A 16,816-nucleotide genomic window follows, 5' to 3' on the forward strand; every position below is an offset into this window, starting at 1 on the left:
ATCACATTTAATCAATTCTAAAAGTTTAACCAATAAAATAAAATAATTGAACCATAATTAAATTAATTTCTCCCTCTTAATTAATTATAAAATTAAGGACATGGACTTCAAATAATCGTATTATAATCATCAAGCGTGTTCATGCAAGAGGCTAACTTATACCACTATAGGAGTTTATAGGTACTATATGCGGAAAAATATGAATCATATTCATAAGCACCTATACCAAGATTGCATGCATAACACACAAGACACATAATCATACCTTTGAAGCGTGAATTCCATGAAGCTAATCAATTGGAAAATCAGGGAGAGAATAGAGCCCCAAGCGTTGTTCCTCTACTTAGTCCACGAGATTCGAATGAGTCGTTTACCAATACTAGATTGGTCGAGTGAAGGAGGAACAACGATCACCACCTTTAATGGACAAAACTGACCACCACGAACCACCACACAGGTGCTGAGGAGGAAAGACAGCCTTGCGAGAGAGAGTATGAGAGGGGTTTGGTCTCGTGTTTGCTAATTAGAGTTTGATTTTTCTGATCACTGAATTGTACAAAAAACCCTAGGTACCTAGTCTATATATAATCCCATTATAATTAGACAGGTCACGAAGCCCACAACCCTCCATACTACTCCATATGGCCGGCCACCTTAGGGGATGAGACCCATCATGGGCCTCGTCCTCTCGTGCTCGATCTAGGCCCTTTCTGTGACCTTATAGGTTCCGTCCAATTGGGATTTGACCTATTTTACTAGTCCAAAAATCGATATTACCTCTAGCTATGATATAACGACAACCCAAATGTACGAACTTAATTATCTCCATAATTTGATCCATTTATATATCTAGTAATTGCACATGACGAAGACATAAATCCTTCACCTACATCATCAATAAATACCAAGTATGCGAACGTACCTTGAATACGATCTCAAAATCGCCACGATTACACAAAATCATTCACTTGGAAATCTCCTACAATCTAAAATTACAAAGAGCTATTAATATCTACTCCACACAAATTTCCAGCAATATATACATTCCTTATTTCACTCATAAATTATTTTAAACAAGTCGAAATTTAATTTAAAACCCCTTACTTTAATCCCAATTAATGGGTAGTCAAAAATTCCTTCAAGAAACTTAATTATGGCTTACTAATATAATTTCCAGCTTTATTAAATCATCAAAACTTGCTGTAAATATGTTTTAAAACACCTGTTTCTATAATTTTAATCACCCATAATCAATTTCCATCAATATACAATAATTTAGAAACCTGGGGTTTTCAATTTGGGGCTTTTTAATTCAAAACCAAATCTGAAAATTTATTATACATAATACTTATATCAAACATCATAAAATCATCACAAATATCCAAAAACATCAATTAATTAAAGGCTAGTTTAGGATTAAAACAAAAAGAATTAAAAATAATTTTTTTTTGAAGTCCGAGCAGCAGCCCCAACACCACAGCAAGCCGCTACCGCGCCGCTGATGGTGCTGTCGCTGCCGCCGGCGCCTGCTAGTGGTGCGGCGGCCGTCCGACGCTGTGGTGGTGGCCGGCGGTGGTGATAAAAAAAATAAGGGGAAGGGGAAAAATAAGAAAGAAAAGTTTGATTTTGCTCACATGGTGGGTATTTATACCCTCTCTCAAAACCCTCTTTCCTAAAATTCCCTTCCTACCCTTAATGATCCCTTTCCTATTCAAACTACAATTTGACTTTTCTTTAAATGTCATTGACTTTAAAAATTACCCTTTTATAAAACCATATGCCCCAATATTTTTAATTTATAAAATAAAGTATTTTAAAATTATTAAATAAATAAATTGGACTTCTAATAAAGCTCTTTAAATTAATAAAACCTCATAAATAATTGATTTCAACTTATTTAAATACTTTTATAAATACTATTTAAATTAGAAATACGTATAAAAATGCGGGGTATTACAGTCTACCCTCCTTAAAAGAAGTTTCAAAATGAAATTCAAACTTTTTCCTCACTTTGTATAATATTGTTGTACACTTTTGTCATACTTTTACCTTTTTTTGTCTCTTTGAATTCAAAATTACTCAAAATTCTCGTTAAAATTGTGTAAAAAGCACAAAAATAACTAAAAATATAGGGAAAAAGTGCGAAATTCTACTACATTCTGTCCCCCTTAAAGAAAACGAGTTACGTCCCCGTAACTCAACATACCTCAAACAACTCATGGTATTTCTTTTTCATTTCATCCTCTGCTTCCCAAGTGGCTTCCTCATACTCTTGGTTAGACCATAGCACTTTAACAATCTTAACATTCTTATTGCGTGTACTACACACTTTACTGTCAAGGATCTTGACAAGTCTTTTCTCATAGGTTAAGCTTTGATCTAACTCAATGGTTTCAGGTTTTAGCACATGAGATTTATCAGGGATATACCTTCTTAATTTAGATACATGAAATACATCATGCACTTTACTTAGCTCCATAGGTAAGGCCAACCTATAAGCTACTTTGCCTATCCTTTGCAGTATTTCATATGGGCCAATATACTTTGGACTAAGCTTTCCTTTCTTTCCAAAGCTCATCACTCCTTTCATTGGTGACACTTTCAACAACACTCTGTCACCCACCTCAAATTCTTCTTCTCTATGCTTCAAATCTGTGTAGCTCTTTTGACGATCCTGTGCTGCTTGAATCTTAGATTGAATCTCCCTTACTTGTTTAACTGTATCCTCAATCATTTGAGGCCCTAAGATCATTGTTTCACTTATGTCATTCCAACAGATTGGACTGCGACACTTTCTTTCATATAATGCCTCAAATGGAGCCATGCAAATGCTTGCATGGTAACTATTATTGTAGGAAAATTTAATTAAGTCCAAGCTATCTTCCATCCTCCTTGAAAATTTATGACACAAGCCCTCAACATGCCTTCCAAGGTTTGGTATGGTTCTTTTAGTTTGACCATCTGTTACAGGGTGAAATGTTGTACTCATCTTTAGTGTTGTACCAAAGTTTTCCTGCACACTCTTCCAAAATTTTGAAAGAAACCTAAAATCTCTATCAGACACAATATCTTTTGGAACTCCATGTAATCTCACAACATTCTTGATGTAAGCTTTTGCAAGTTGCTCCATCTTCCAGGTCTCCTTCATTAGTATGAACACTGCTGTAGGGAATATTTCAAGCATCCCACACTTGAGCCCCACTGTGATCATACACTTAAGTATGGTGGCGTCCAAAGGGAAGGAAACTAGAGCAAAAGAGTCGCCAACAAGTTTTAGGAACTTGTAAACCGTTCACAGGGTGAAGGTTACACCCCTTCACGGTCCTAGAGATCGCTAACTCCATAGTGGTCTGGAACCATGACTGGATATTCGGGGATGAAGGTACAAATCCAACCTAAAAGAGATTGAACCTGCCCTAAATAAGCCTCTATTTTATTCTTCTCATATTCATGTGCGCTTTCCGATCAACATACAATCAATATATTAATCTTAACCCTGTTTAATCTATGTTGGTTGATTATTAATGCACAAACAAATCTACTATTGGTGATCACTTGAATTAAAATCATATTAGCCTAAATAAAATTATTAATTATCTTATTAAGCGTGATTTCAAGTACAAATTCCCTTTAATCCTGCAAAAGAGGGCGTGATCAAGCAATAACAATAATATAAAGCAACATAATAACAACAATCATCATAATAATATCCTCATCAAAGCATAATAATATTAGCAAGATCCTAGGAATGATACTAACAAGATTAATAACAAATCCTAGCATGTCACTAAAAATTAAAAATCAAAACTTTAGCCCTAACATGATATTAACATGATAGAAGAAAATAGGAAGCAACATAAACATGATACTAGAAATATACATGATATTAGAAAGCAATAAAAGCATCCTAACATGATACTAGGAATCAATAAAATAATCCTAACATGATACTACAAATTAAAATAATGTAAGCATGCAATCTAAAGATATGAACAATAAAATTACTCACTTTTTTGCCTTGTATCTCTTTCTATCAAAAGAATACACACAATAGTAATTTCAAGGAAAATATTAAACAATAAATCTAATCAAAGAATTGAAATAAGATTTGGGACCAAACTCTCAGAAATTATTAACCTTTCACGTCTAGGGCAAAGGCAACTTAGAGCTTGGCTAGGTGTGTCTAAATCTCGTGATGGACGAATGTTTTTTTTTTTGAAAAGGGCAGGCTTAGAAAGAGGGAGAAAGAATAAGCTTCTAGCTTTTAGAGAGAATAGAATAGAAAGATGATTGTTGATGATTGATGGTGAATTAAAACGGAGGAATATCGACCTTATTTATAGAGAAAACCAACCAAAAACGATTAGAAAAGAGTAAGAATTCGAATCCGATTAAAATTCCCTTTGACGCGGCAAGATAAAAAGTATCGCGCCACGATAAAAACAGTTTTTTTGCGGATTTTGTTCTTATCATAACTTTTGATCCAAAAGTAAAAATAAGGCATATAATATGTCGTTGAAAAGCTCTTGAAGTCTAATTTCTAACCCAGTTAGAATCAGATTAAAATATTTTGTATAATAAAAGATATGGCCGAAATAGTGGAAGGGTGTCAGTTTTGGATAGAGTTTCGTATTTCTTTCATATCTTTTCCGTTATAGCTCGGAATTAATATTATAATATATCATAGGAAAGATAATATCAAGAGCTATCCAACCATATAAAATTTGGATAAAAATTATGAGGAAAAAAAATAATATCTGAACATATTTCATTTCGAATAGAACAAGGACTCTCAAAAGAGAAGTTTTATTCAATTTCAAACTCTTTGATCTTTATCTTTCAAAAAGGATAATTAAGATCTTTTAGAAACTTATAGAAGTTTCTAATTAATCCTAATTGCTTTAGGAATGGGATTAAACCTTTGGAGCCTCCACATGATCATTGGGTCGTAGGTAAAATTTGGTTTGAGCCCAGTTTAGTATTTTTGCCATAACTTCCTCATTATTCATCGGAATTGGGCTTATAATATATCGTTGGAAATCTCTTTTCAAGCCCTATCCAACTACACAATTATTGGACCCATATCATGGACCAAACTAAATGGGACTGGACATTTTTCATAAACAGGGTATGGAAAGAAAGATTTTCGAAAATAGAAAGAAGTATTATTATTAAAAATAGAGGAATTCACGAGACTCTTTCACATTTCACCTCGTTCGATAATCAATGACGTGAAAGATATACATCACTGGGTTTGGTTTTTGGGGAGACACAATCAGGTGTCTACAACTGTAGATTTTGTAAGTCTATCCACCACTACCCAAATGGTATCATTTCCATTCTTTGACTTTGGGAGGCAAGTCACAAAGTCCATTGAAATACAATCCCACTTCCATCCAGGAATTTCCAATGAGTGTACATTCCCTTGCGGTCTTTTGTGTTTTATCTAAATCTTTTGACAAGTCAAACATTTTGCTACAAATTCCGCAACTTCATTCTTCTTTCTAGGCCACCAATACACCTTTTTCAAATCCTTGTATAGCTTGTCCCCTCCTGGGTGTACTGAGTATGGTGTATTGTGACCTTCCCCCATTAATTTTCTTTTAACCTCCTCACATTTCTGTGGTATACACCAACGACCTTTGTACCTTAAACTCCCATCTTCATGAATTTTGTAATCCGTGGCTTTGCCTTGTTTTATCTTCTCGCAAATCCTGTCCAACTTCACATCTCCTACTTGATTTTCCCTTATCTCTCAAATATTGTTGGTTGGATGCTTAGGTTCGCAAGTATGCCTGCTGGCACTCTCCATTCTACAACTTCAAGGTTCATTTTCCTCATCTCTCCACATAACTCATCGGCCACAATCAAGGTATTCAGTCCATGATTGATTTTACGACTTAGAGCATCTGCAACTACATTTGCCTTCCCTTCATGATATTGTATGTCTAAGTCATAATCTGTCGTATATTCCAACCATCTCCTTTGGCGTGATTTTAAATCCCTCTGAGTGAAAATGTATTTTAAACTCTTATGATATGTATAAATCCTATATTTCACTTCATACAAGTAATGCCGCCAAATCTTTAGTGCAAAGATGATTGCAACTAATTCTAAGTCATGAGTTGGGTAATTTACTTCATGAATCTTTAACTACCTTGATGCATACGCAATCACCTTTCCATTTTGCATAAGTACTCATCCCAAGCCATTCTTGGATGCGTCACTATATAAATCATAGATCCCACTATCGTTTGGCAGTGTAAGCCTGGTGCTGTAATTAACTTCTCTTATAAGAGTTGGAATTCTTCCCCACACTTGTCATCCCACTCAAACTTTTTGTCCTTCTTCATTAGAGTAATCATAGGTTTAGCAATCTTCGAGAAATCCTTCACAAAACGCCTATAATACCCTGCTAAACCTAAGAAACTCCTAACATCAGACACCGTATTTGGTGTAGGCCAACCTTTCACTGCCTCGATCTTTGCTGGATCTACTTCCACTCTATCTGTGGACACAAAATGACCTAGAAATGCTACTTTCTCCAACCAAAACTCACACTTAGAGAACTTTGCATAAAGCTTATTTTCTCTTAATGTTTATAGAATATGGTGCCTTGGAAAATGGTGTCGTTCCTAGAACTAGTTCTATTGTGAAATCAATTTCCCTTTTTGGTGGCATCCCAGGAATCTCCTCTGGAAACATGTCCAGAAGCTCATTCACTACTTTTATATCCTCAGGCTTAGCTGTCTCCTCATGTTCCATGTTTCTCACACTACAAAAGTACACTAGATGCCCTTTCTTAATGTACTTTGCCAATTTTAATATAGATATAATTCTTGGGCACTTAGTCTCACCATGCATCCAATATGTCACTGATTCACCTTCAGTGGTATTCATTTTTACTTTTTGTGATCGACAACTAATATCTGTACTGTACTTGCTCAACCAATCCATTCCCAAGATGACATCGAAGTCACTCAATCCAAACTCGATAAGGTTAGATAGAAACACTTTTCCCTCAATCTCTAAAGGCACATCCTTAAAGGTCTTTTTGAAATTTACTACCCCACCCATAGGTATAACTATGGGCAAATCCACCACATCTAATGTTTTTAAACCGTTTGATAATTTTGAAACAATGACCTTTGAAATGAAAGAAAAAGTTGCACTAGAATAAAATAAAACTTTAATAGGAATAGAGTTAATAGAAAAGGTACCAGTGATGACATCTTTCGTGGAATCAGCCTCATGTCTACTCATCACATTCAACTTTCCTACAGCTTCACCAAACTGTTGGTTATTCCCATTGCTATTGTTAGTTTTCGTCGCATTCTACTGAGCTCCCTTGTTCCTAGAATAGTTGTTGCTTCCCTAGAAGTTTCTCTAAGCCCCTCCTTGATTATTTCCCTATTTGTTGCGATTGGGATCCTTAGAGAAACATTCATACTCCCTGTGCCAATTGCAAGCGCAGCAAGTAACTAGATTATCGTCACAAGCTCTCCCAGGGTGGTTATTTCTACACCTCTTGCAAAAATAGCGTCTTCCATTCTTATTATTTCCCTGGTTAGAGTTCTTATTTCCTCTATTGAAGTTTCGTCCCCCCTAACAATGTTACCTTGGGAATTATTGTTATTGTTGTGAAGGTGGTTGTTTTTGTTGTTGTTATGGTGGTACTTTTGCTTCTTAAAACCGTTTTGGTTACCCTGCTGGTTTCCAGAATTTTGTCCCATCTCTTTTCTCTTCTCCTTCCCCTCTATCTCAGCTAGTTCCTTCTTTTTCTTCACTTCTAGTGCATAAAGGTGTCCGGCTCTCTCATACACTTCATCCAAGGTTTCAAATACTTGCCCACACAACTTTAGCTGCAAATCAGTAGTCAAGCCACTCTCAAATTTCCTAGCCTTTGCTTTTTCTGTAGCTACAAATTCCTCAGCAAAACGAGACAACTCGAAAACTTTGTGTAGTACTCAGTGACTGACATATCTTCCATTTTAAGATTGGAAAATTCTTTAGCCTTTTGCTTCTGTAAGAAGCTAGGGTAAAACTTATCTCTAATCTTCTCCTGGAACTTAGTCCAATTAAATCTAGGTAATGCCTTAATGGTAGATTCATTTTTACCCCTCTGATAATAAGTAGAATAACCAACCTTTGAATTCTCCGGGCACCTAACTGCCCCAAACAATTTCTCAAACCCTCTTAACCATTTTTCTAGTATGGTTGGGTCACGCTCCCCCTGATAGGTTGGTGGATTGCTTTGTGCCACCTTCTTGAAAAGCTCTCCCTGAGCATCCTTATTGTTGGTTTAATTCCTTGCTAACTGTTGGCCAACAGCTGCCAATTGTCTCACAACTTCACTTAACTCTCCTCCATCATTGTTGCTACCACTTCCTCCTACCATTTTTCTTCACCTGAATTAAGAACAAGGATCTTTGCTAAATAAGATCTTGGTTAACTCTCAAGGTAGACACTCATCTAACTAACTAATACCCTTGAAACATATGCAATAAATTTGAAGCTAGCAAATTGGGATAGAAAAATCTATGATTCCCTAAATTTGTAGCTTTATCAACCAATTATTGATTGCTAACCAACCATACATTTAATAAAGCATTACATTAATAAATAAAAACAATTCCCATGGATACCCAGAGCATAGAAATGATTTATCGGATTGTTTTGAGTTGGAATTGGTTCATTAGATTGGCAATATGAAATGAATTAATTGTCAATGAAATGAATTAATTGACAAAGAATTAAATGGAATTTTATTTGAGTAAGAAAATGAATGGAATACTGAAATAAAATGAGATCTAATAACTTATGTAACTACATAATTAAGTTCACTGACTCACTATAGACATACCACTTATTATTTTACTGAAACTGAAATAAATAATATGCGGAAACGAATCTAAGAATCCTAAAGGAATGAAACTACAAAAATCTAGTCCTTTCAAACATTGTCCCTCTTATCGGTAGATTATATGTAGCTTCGAGGATCGAATTCAGGGTCATCTGCTTCCTCCATTGGTTCAGGTGACTTTGGTTCTTCCTCAACTTGAACGAACTCCTCCTCTTCCTCATCGTCAGATGAAATATCAATTATAATCGGGGTTGGAGGTGGATTTGGATCAGAAATCTCCATAATGAAACTGTCAACAGTATTGTTACTCTCTTCCATCATCTCTCCTTCTTCTTGCTTTCCAACATTCCCTGCTTGATCACCCTAAGTAGAAGAAGAACTTCCTGATTGTTGTCTAGAGGAAGGGGGATTATTCCCCGTTGAATTATCATAGTAGTAGTTTTGATATGGAATGTAAAAACGCTCACAATGATATTTTTCAAATCTAATGAGGTAAGAAATCAAGTATCTATAATATGGATACCACTGACCATCTTTGTATTTAGAGTATTTTAGAATGTCCCCCGCTAGATAGAAATCAGAAAAATTTCTTTCACAGCAAGGTATGGGGGTTCATCCGGAAGATAATGAACAGTCATAGCAGAAACTCGATCAGGAAGGTCATAAAGCTTGTTTCTCGAGACATCACTTAGGTAAGAACAGTAGAACCAGAATTTCTTAACATAATCAAATGGATGTTCATTGTTTTTCTTAACTAGAGTGCCAATTTGGGAATGCTTGCTAGGAAAGATCGACATCCTGTAAAGGAAAAGGCTTAGAAAAGAATTCCCTTCCCAAAGAAAAACAAAAATAATACAGTTCTTGCATGAATTAGGTTCAATGTTCAATCAAACAATCTCATCTATTTCTAATCATATAATCACATGGTTTCCAATCAATTCAAAGATTAAACATCACAACCTGAATGCATACAAGAACATAATTTTTCTAACTTATATGCCCAAATTCTTTCCTACTCAAACTCACCAACATGCTTTTAAAAGCTTTTAACACATAATACTTACCTCAATCCTTGCTTTCCTGCAAAATGAACAAACTAAAAATATTTTGACTCCTCTTTTTAAAATTTATTTTTAAAAATATCTCCGAAAAGGGGCCAAAATATTCGGCCATCCTAAAAATAATTTCGGACATCCTCCGAAAAATAAAAAAAAATCGGATGTCCCTCTTAAAAAAAAATATTCAGACTTCTTCAAATAAAAAAAAAAAATTTCGGAACCCTAAAATAAATAATATTTGGTCTTCTTAAAACAAAATAATATAATATAACTCACTTTTAAAATTACTCAATTAAATAAGCACTTGGCCAAATTTAAAACAAAACACTTTTAAAACACGTTTTTGGCTTTAGTGGTAATAAAAATCACAACCAAAGCTCCCAGATACCACTTTTTAACACCCTAGAAATTCTTTTCCTGTAAAATACTTGTTTTGCTCTTTTTAAAATATGAATCAGGAAAATCTAAGACATTACCGCCACCGTGAAAACGACTAAGGAAAATATCAAAGACACACAGCGGAAGACTCTTTACAAACCAAAGTCAAACGTAACCAACCTACAACTTGGAACCATTGTAGGCCCTTATTAAAACCGAACAAATACTTAAAAACCTTTACGTTAGTCTCACAAGCATAGCATATAATAATAATTAAAGCGATAAACCACATCACAAACTTATGGAAACTAAGCATTATTCGCTCTTTACTCATGCCCATCATGAAAATGCTTCATCACCTGAAAACCTTCTCTCTACTTGTCCCCACTACTCGCCATTAGAAATGGGTCGTCGTAGGGCCAAGTTAAAGACGAGGCCAAACAAATATACAAACATACAATCAGCAAAGCTGAGTACATAAGCGTAAAGAAACACACTACCATGTTGTAGTCCTATCAATTACACAACCGACCTTTTTGCACTTGTTTTCAAGCATACAACATACAACATGAACATTCGCTACATGACTAAATTATTTATTTAGCTTGATTACGCATCGAACGTGTTTCCCCTAACCTGCCCCAATAAAGGGGTACTAATACGAGAGCTAACCGTGCCAGTATAAAATAAATCACTCGTAAGTGGCGGAATTCCTGCGCATAATAAAAAGGAATATATAACGTCCTTTACTCCCAGTAGAAGTTATATGGTCAAATATAAAGTCGCATTAACTTCCCCTATATGTTCATGCTCAAGATATATACGTTCCAAGAGTTTTGGTGCGTAATCTCTTTCACTTTATGTTATTTACATATTATTTTACTTGGTGATGACTCACAACCCATAGCAATAACCAAACATTATAATTATACAAGCAATCAATCATACCAAATTAATTCTTGAATATTTAGTGACCAAATAGCTTTTAATGTTGAATCCTTTTTAATCTACCTCGGTGTCAAAGACACTTTAAACGTATAATGCGCCACAAATCCTATACCTCGGTGTTGGAAACACCTTAATTTCACATAGGCACCACAATGTAATTTAATCATCGTATCCTTAGACACTTAAATAGCTCTTTCCTCATGCTCATAGCATCAATAAAAATTATATGAACCATAATAAAATTCCCTTTTTATATTCCAAACCGAATTAAACATTTAGTTTAATTAAACATGCTTCCAATCATGCCAATAATAAAAGTGTGGTTCATACTCAACATGCCAATATAATTACTTTCAACCACTAATCCATCACAAATAGTACATGCTTCATATTTCAATCACCAACATCAACCAAGTAACAAATTCCAATCAAAACCTATCATGATGCTACTTGGAATTAATTATTCAAATCCTAGCATGTTCCTGAATCATCAATAAATACCAAGTACGCAAATATACCTTGAATACGATCTCAAAACCACCTCGATTACACAAAATCACTCACCTGGAAATCTCTTACAATCCGAAATTACAAAGAGCTATTAATATCTACTCTACACAAATTTCCAGCAATATATACACTCCTTATTTCACTCATAAATTATTTAAAATAAGCTGAAATTTAATTTAAAATCCCTTACTTTAATCTCAATTAATGGGTAGTAAAAAAATTCCTTCAAGAAACTTAATTATGGCTTACTAACAAAATTTTCAGCTTTATTAAATCATCAAAACTTGTTGTAAATATGTTTTAAAACACCTATTTCAATAATTTGAATCACCCATAATCAATTTTCATCAATATACAATAATTTAGAAATCTAGGGTTTTCAATTTGGGGCTTTTTAATTCAAAACCAAATCTGAAAATTTATTAAACATAATACTTATATCAAACATCATAAAATCATCACAAATATGCAAAAACATCAATTAATTAAAGGCTAATTTAGGATTAAAACAAAAAAAATTAAAAATTAATTTTTTTTAAAGGCGAGTAGAGCCCCGACACCACAGCAAGCTGTTGCCGCACCGCTGGTGGTGCCTTCGCTGCCGCCGCTGCCTACTGGTGGTGCGACGGTCGTCCGACGCTGTGGTGGTGATGTGAGAATGGGGGTATTTTCTATCCAACAATTACTAGTAAACTACTAGCTAGCCATTGGAGCAAAAAGTAGCTAAAATGATAATTAGCTTAAAACCTTATGAGGCATGGCAAACGAATTGTCAAATTAGCTTACCATTGGAGTTGCTCTGGTGAATATTTAAAATATGTCCATGCTCCATCACTCGTGGCAAGTACACTATTTTTACTCATCCCCACTCAATTACCCGCCATACCTCCTTACATCCCTGCTTCGATCCACTAAGACGGGGTTGGAGCATGGCTCCCATTTGACCCAACACGCTGCAATCTTTGAGCATTTATCACATCTCAGATTTTAATCAAGTAAGATGGTTGATCATCTATAGAGTGTACGGAGTATATAAGATCACGCGTTCGAAAATTTATGGTCAATTTTTCTAAGTTTGACCTATAAAAGCATATGGAGATAATGTTTAGGAGATTGAGAGTCTAAGAGCATTGGCATAAGCGAAAGAGAGAAGCTACATAATAAAGGGAATATGGATTCAATATGGTTTCTGTACTAAATGGCAAAATATCAGTAATGGTGACAGACTGGCAAGGGATAAATGGATAATGAACAATATAGGATACAATAGCTAAAGTGACATCATCGATCATCATCATATTCCCAAAATAGCAAAACTATCTTGGTGCCGTGATTGTAACGTGGCAATCAATTAGTAAGCTAGCAATTTGCTGTCTTATCATCCTCTCCAACACAAAAAAGTTGTTCAATCAATTCCCCTCCATTGAGAGCTTATCAATTTGTTACTCCGTAATATGATAGATTTAGTTTTCTAATTCTAATACTCCCTCTGTTTGAAGCAACATTTGTCCTTGAAGCGCTATTAAGTAAATTACTTTCACTTGAAGCGCTATTAAGTAAATTACTTTTACTTGTATTCTCTCCGTCCCATATAATACTTGGGATATTAGGATAGACACGTAGGGCCTGTTTTCATTGACTGAAATGAGCTGAATTGAATTAAACTAAACTGATCTGAAATAAACTGAACTGAACTGAACTTATTAGAGCTGAACTGACCTGAATTGAACCGAACTTATTAGAGCTGAACTGAACTGAACTGAAATGAATATTTTATTAGAGAAGGAAATTAGGAGCTGAACTGAACTGAACTAAACTAAACTAAAATTATTAGAGTTGAACTGAACTGAAAATAATCGTATGAGAACAGGGCCGTATTTTAAGAAAATTACAAGTGGATACATTTAAAATATTTGTTTATTTGAAACTTCTACTATGATCAGGTTTAAAATGATCATTATTATACTTAAATCTGATTGGTTGATTTTTCCTTTTTTAAAATACTTGGTCAAACTTTCTTTTTTATTTATTTCTTTTACAGAGTATTTAATTCATTTTCTTTTTTCCAGAAATTATCTTCAAATTTTTTGATATTCAATTTTTTGTTTTCATAATTATCTTATTAAAATCAGTTTTTATTAAAATTAAAAAATCAAAATCAAAAATTGTTTAACAACATTAATTAATTCTGCCATCAAAGGTGATCCTTTCTGCATTAATTCCTTGGAATTCGAGCTCCGTAGCGTTGATTTACGTCCCATTCTGATTGAAGGCTTCTCGGTTTCTTAAACCTTCTAAATTATTCAGGCAATTTTTTTTTTTTTTTTTTTTTTTTTTTTTTTTATCTTTTATCCTTATTTATCCCAATTTCTAGGGTTTTTCTGGGTTCGTATTTAAAATTTGAAACAATTTAATTAAATCCTTTTGGGGAATATAGTGGTTGATTAATTGTCTTAGTATCTTCAATTGTTTTTCAAGTTTGAGTCTAATATCTTGATTGAGATTGTCCAATTAAAATACATTATTCTAGAATTAAAAACTAATCCATATCCGCTAGAACCATGATTTCGAAAATCTTAAAATTTCACATATGCTGTATAGATTGGGGCATATTTTAATCTTCATCGATGTGCGAGTGTATTTATGAGACATGAATTGGTGGTTAATTTCGTCCATAGAGAAAAGAAATGAAGAACCATGAAGAACGAACCATGAAGAACAATTTTTTTAATAGTATTTCTAATTTAATTTAATCTTATGTTTTAATCTTTAACAAAACTGACTTTAATAAAATAAAAAATTTATTTTCCAAAAATCAGAAAAAAAAATTTAGAAAAAAGAAAATGATTTTAGAAAAGAAAAAAAAATTTAAAAAAGGTTTGACCAAACATTAAAAAAAAAAATCGACCAATAGAATTTAAGAATAGTGACGATCATATTAAGGATGACCATAGGAAAATATTATCTTTTGTATTTTTATGTTGTAAGAAAATAACAAAGTGGGGTGGGAGTGGGATAGGTGAGGAGAGAGAAAATGTGAGAAAATATTTTTTTATTAGTGGTCTCATTTCATTTTAGTAACGTATCAAGTATTGTGGGACGGACAAAAATGGAAACTGTGTCAAGTATTGTGGGACGAAAAAAGTATCTTTTAGTAATTATTGTACAAATAATACGTCATAAATGTTACTTCCTTTGTTTCTTTTTACTTGCAATGCACCTTTTACTGGCGGGGTTACAAACTTACAATTATTAACACTGAAAGGTTCCGATGCAATTTTGTTATGGGCCCTAAAATTATTTCTTTAAAGGAAAAATATTTTACTAATTATATATTTAGTGATCAAATTGAAGAATAGATTATTGATCTACAAGTTTTCTCTTTACTTTGTTTAAGTAATTTAAAAAACCGAGGCTCTTTTACAGTAGTTTCACTTAGGAGGCCCTTTGCGATCGACCACCTTACACATGCTCATAACCACCCCAGCCTTTTAGATACGCAGTTTTAGGAGATGAATTATTGGTAAACGAGCGATTTTATCAAAAGAATTTTAACATGAGAAGTAGAATATATAGGGTTAGGTATAATGTGTAAAAATCATTTTGAATAATTTATCCGTTTACATATCTCGACCTCTAAACACATGGCACAAGGCTGTGTTACAAGTAAATAAATGGAGGAGGTATTTGACTATCCGTATTTCTTTGCCCCATTGAAGTTTTCATGGTTTTTCAAGCTAAGACTTCTTAAAACGAATATATTTCTATTTTCATGTGCGTAAAAATATAAAAACTTGAACAATGAGATGAATCCAACTAAATCATACATGACTATATAATCCATTATAGATCAGATCAATAACAATTAATGGTCAAAGTTTAAAACTTTAACCCACATTTTAGCAATAGGGCAAAAAGTTAGGGACCGAGGGAGCATCTTTTAATACATTGCTGGATCGGTACAATGTAAATTGTCATAATGTTAACATTTTGAATTTTATATTAATGAAAAAATATAAAAACTATTAATTTTTCTTTTGTTATATTAATATTGCACTACTTGCCTTTTAATTTTTTTTTTATTAATTTGGAAAATTGGTAAAAATAATCCTACCTTTTCCTACTCGTTCAAAATAATTCCAAAGATGGATTATTTATAATTAATTCAAACTTTGGGCCGGGGATTATTCACTTTTATTATTGGTCACAACCGGTCTTCCAATATGTTTTAATAGGTTGAGAGGACACATGTCACCACGTAATTAGTTGAAAAAAAAAATTAATGCAATATTGGTTGAAAATTAAAAAAAAAAAAAAAAAACTTAAAAAAATAGCCCCACCTTCTCCACCACCACCACCCATGACATCCCATCCCCCACCCTTGCAAACGGTTTAGTGGTGAAGGAGGGGTTTTTAAGGATTTTGAGGGAAGGGAGGGGATTTTGGTGTGGAGGTATGTTGGTTTAAGGGCAAGGGCAACAACATGAGGGTAGGGGGGAGGGGGTGGTGCTGACGCAGGAGGGGATGGTGTCGACGCGGGAGGGGAGGGGGGTTGGAGTTGTGTGGGTTGGGTTGGTTTTTTTCAACCAATCACGTGGTGACACATGTTCCTTAAACAAAAAAAAAATGCATTTTTAACAGGTTATTATTCACTTAGGACCAATAAAAGCAAGTGACTGTCAAAGTTCGGATTATTTTAAAAAAAAATCCATAGTTGCATTATTTTGAGCGAACAGGTAAAAGTTGATATTATTTTTACCAATTTTTCTTATTAATACTGCAATATACCAATTTTTGGAAAACAAATAAACATATTTATTCACACATAAAAAAGCCCGGTTTAACACTTGTTTATTTAGTTTATGCTTACAAATTACAATCATATAGACAATTTTGTATTTTCCTTTCCATCTCTTCCTTTTTCTCGCTACCAAAAAGGAAAAAAAAATGTGCCCTCCCTTGTGGTGTAGACGTGTAATACTAGAAAAAAAACAAAGGAGCTAGTTAAAGTTGAAATATTGTGAAACGTATAACTCCTTGTTCCTGAATAACTGGTATA

This window comes from Chenopodium album, chromosome 14 (assembly GCF_948465745.1).
Source record: "Chenopodium album chromosome 14, dcCheAlbu1.1, whole genome shotgun sequence".
Classification (NCBI taxonomy): domain Eukaryota; kingdom Viridiplantae; phylum Streptophyta; class Magnoliopsida; order Caryophyllales; family Amaranthaceae; genus Chenopodium; species Chenopodium album.